The sequence below is a fragment of the Mandrillus leucophaeus genome, unplaced genomic scaffold, assembly GCF_000951045.1.
Source record: "Mandrillus leucophaeus isolate KB7577 unplaced genomic scaffold, Mleu.le_1.0 Scaffold309, whole genome shotgun sequence".
Lineage (NCBI taxonomy): Eukaryota > Metazoa > Chordata > Mammalia > Primates > Cercopithecidae > Mandrillus > Mandrillus leucophaeus.
Window position 1 is genome coordinate 348,249 of NW_012103243.1, and position 4,089 is coordinate 352,337.

Sequence of the window (4,089 nt, forward strand, 5' to 3'; positions counted from 1 at the left end):
GATGGCGGGGTAAGGGAGTAATAGAGTCCATATTCTTATGGAGTCTGTAGCATATTGCGAAAAACAGAAATTAGTCAAAAAATCACACAAATAAATGTGAAAGGCAAATGTAATTGCTTCAAAGATGAGACACTTGCTGCTGCAAGGATTTATTATATTCAGAATTGACTGGCTTATGGAGTTCAAGGATAAATGCACTAGCCTATAAACTATGCAAGACGAAGTTTATTATGTATTTTATCTGAGTTATTTGTTCACATAGTGCCTAGAACAGGACTGACAAAAATTGGGTATCCAAAGATAGTTGCTGAATGGTTTGAACTAAAGTCTACAGGACGGTGAGAAGTGCAGGGCAGAAGCAAAAAGTATCCCAGGCCAAGGAAAGGGCAGGTGCCAATATTCTGGGTAAGAGGGAGCAGTAAGACATGTTAAGAACTGAAAAGCAGAGAATGAAAAGAAGAGCAGTGTCTATAAAATGAGACCAGAGAAACTGTAGGAACCTGACAAATTTGTTCATGGAGAAGCCATGAATATTTCTGACAGAAAGGTTGGCATGATTCTAAAGGATCAATCTGGAAAATGTGTCAAGACAGAATTGAAAGAGAGCAAAAGTAGATGTACAGAGATCAGTTAGGAAACTATTGTTCATGCTTAGACTAGGGTGATGATATAGATAGAAACAGATATTAAAGAAATTTAGGTGGTAAAATTAATAGAGATTGGCAATGGATTTGTTATGAAGGGTCAATAGTGAAAGATTTCATGGATGACTAACAGGCTTTTGACCAGAGTAACTGGGTGAACAATAATACTAGACACCTGCCTAGGCAGGAAACATAAGCAACAGGCATACACAGGTTGAGTGTGAGGTGCCTCTTTGTAATGCATACAAGGTCTAATACCATGGGTTGATTGAGCAACTATGGAAAGGTAGAGGGGAGGACAAAATCCAACCTAGGGTCCTTAAGGAGGATAAGCTAACAATGAGTTTCACATTATTAAAAAGTCCTTTCTTAAAGAGAAGGGAAAAATATGGGGAAGAGACCTTACATGGCCCACAAAAGCTAAAATGCTTACCTGACTTTTTACTGAAAGTTTGCCAACCCCTGCCCTATACTACCTGGATGCCAGTACCCTCTTGGATATCCCTTCCTATTCTTCTCACTCCAGGCACACTAGCCTTACTGCTGTTCCTTGAACATGTCAAGGAACCTACCCTGGGACCTTCAACTTGGCTTTTCCTTTGTCTAAACAGTCTAACCCAATATCTACATTATTCTCATCACCTAAGTCTAGCTGTAAAGTTTCATCTTCTGTCATCTTTGCAGTGAGGCATATCCTGACTACTTTATTTAAAATTGTAACACTGTTCCAACTCCTTATCTAAGGAAGCATTCCCTTATCCTGCTTTCTTTGCTTCCATAAAACTGACTACCTTCTACTATAGTATTTATTTATTTCATTAGAACATAAGCTCCATGAGAGCAGTGATTTGTTTTGTTCATTGCTATGTGATCAGAGCACAGAACAGTGCCTTACTCATGGAGGCTGTGATATATTTCTTGAATGAATGGATTCATGAATGAATATCAGACAGTTAGATAAACTTGTCTAGAGCTCAAAAATAGAATCTATGAATCTCCATAGAAATTCAAACATTCTGTTGTTACCTATACACCGGCGACACAAATGGGTATCTCTAGGAGACTTCTGTGATTAGCCTAGGGAGAAAAATGTAGAGTGAAAAGACCTTGAACCAAATTTAGAGAAACCCCATCATTAATGGCCAGGTAGAGGAGGATGAGTCTGCAAAAGAAACCAGAAGGAGCAAATCAAGATAGAAAAAGAACCAGGAGAGTTTTTTGAGAAGAAAGCTGAATGTGGATGACAGTTCACATAAGAGGAAGACTGAAAATGTCCATTACATTGAGCGACACAGAGCTTGAGCTTACTGGTGACTTTACCAAGAAGCTACTTAGTCAACTTGCTGAGCCTTACTACACAAGAAGAAAGCCATAAACAAGACACATGGTTTGGGCTTTGTGGACCTAATAGGTTAGTGTGGAATACAGACATTACGTTACATAATTACAAGTATGATGACTACTACTGAAAGAAGAACCAGTGTCCTATGGGACCAAATAAGAGTGAATTAATCTGATCTGAGAGACTGAACAAAACTAATCAACCTATCATTTATTTTTATCATCTTAAAAGAAGGTCCGTCTTTAGTACTTTATTAATAGAAAAGGCTCAAATTAAGTTGGCTATATATAATTTACACTCCCATATGTTCTTCTATGGCTGCTATCTCCTAGAAGAAAATCTCAAGCTTTTAAGGTTTTTTATTTGAATAAACAAAACATGTCTTTAATAACATTTTTTCAGCCTTGAAGAGTAAGAATGAAGCTGCAAAACAACATCTATGCATTCACAATGTCCACTTTTTAAAAAGCTAGTACCTTATTCCATAGTAAAACTGTTAAAACTGGTTAACAGTATGGTAAAACTGAGTGTGATTAAACTGTTAGAATTGCTTTGCCCATATTCTAATTAAGCAGAAACCAAACATCTCCTATAACATAACCGCATATATTAAAGTTTAATGTAAAATCACTAGCTGCTAAAGACCTACTGGATGATAAAGACCTACTCCTAATGATAAAGATGATAAAGACCTACTCCCAATAAGGTTTTATTTACTTCAATGGATATTTAAACATATAGGAATCACATTATACTCGCATACTTGGCAGAATTCTTTGCATAAATTCTTGGTTCAAAGTGCAAAGGAAAAAATACATACATACATGACTCTGAATTTTAGAGACATATCATTACAGGTTATAAAAATGTAATCTGAAATTTTAAAAAAAGGATAGTTACTTTTAGCAAAGAGGTCCAGGGGAAAAAAGAACATAGTCTAGGAGTTCTTCCTAAATATAATGAGAATTGATTATGAGAAAGGGTACAGTGTTGGGGAATTTCTGGGTACTTATAAATGAACACTCTTGGAGCCCTAAATAGTATCACCAGTCTCCTAGTTATTAAGTACCGCTGTCATCTTGCACACTTCACCTTCTAAATGTATGCCAAGTCTTTTCCTTTAAACACTATTGGCCCTCTTCTTCCCTATCTCCAAAACAATACATCCTAGTTCAAGCTTTTTCACCTTACCCCACCAAAGCCCTGAGTTTGAGGTCGGAGAGCTTTGGGTTCTAATCCCAAATCCGCCACTACTCACAGTAACAGCTAAGAGACCTTGGCCAAGCTGCTGAACCTGTCTGGCCTCATTTTCAAAATAAAGAGAATACGTCCCACAATTGCCCTTTTCCAGGTCTCTGCCCAGTACCTTTCCAATTCCCTTCCAATCACAGTCCCTTTTAAGCCTATCCGTCTCGGCTCAAAGACCACTTTCTTCGAAAAGTCTGACAAGCTTTTCATCTTCCAAATGCCTTAATAATGCCTAACCACATTTTTTTCTCTTACAATTCACTTGGCAGGAAACCACGCACCGTCTTGTGATCTTCCATGCACTGCTGACTCAAACTAATTGGATTGTTTTTGTTTTTAACTTTAGGTAGGCCCCCTGAGGACACCGGCTGCATCTCATTTCTTTAAAAAACATTTCCTGAGAGCTTACCCTGGGCCAAGCACTGGGGGTGCAAAGATTGACACAAGGGCCCTTACTCTCACAATCCAGTGAAGACTGACAAAAGTGATTACAGATGAGTGTTAAGAAACGATACAGCATTAAGTACACGTTACTAAGGGTAAGCAGTGGAAGATAACCTGCCCCTGGGGCTCCTGCCCCTGTAGTCTATCTTGGAAGTTTAATGACACAGGCGGGAAAGGGGAAGGAAGGAAAGAGAAGCAGGAAAAAGGAAAGGGAGAGAAAATATTCCAACCATGGCACAGTGGGTTACAGAAAAGAGATACTCTGTAAACAGTATCTAAGATTAACTGTGAATCTCACTTGTCTACATTAGTATGGGAGCCTGGAGAAAGCAATGGGCAATTACGACTGAAAAATTTCTAGTAGCTGATCATGAAAAACACTAAATAATTTCCCTCTAGCAGAAGACTTAC

The 4,089-nt window shown here is 38.2% G+C and overlaps 1 protein-coding gene across 4 annotated transcripts in view; it reads right to left on the reverse strand.

Annotated features, from left to right (window-relative positions):
• LYPLAL1 (lysophospholipase-like 1) overlaps window positions 1–4,089 on the reverse strand; it is a 42,975-nt gene that overhangs the window by 38,391 nt on the left and 495 nt on the right. The gene's annotated exons all lie outside the window — the stretch shown is intronic.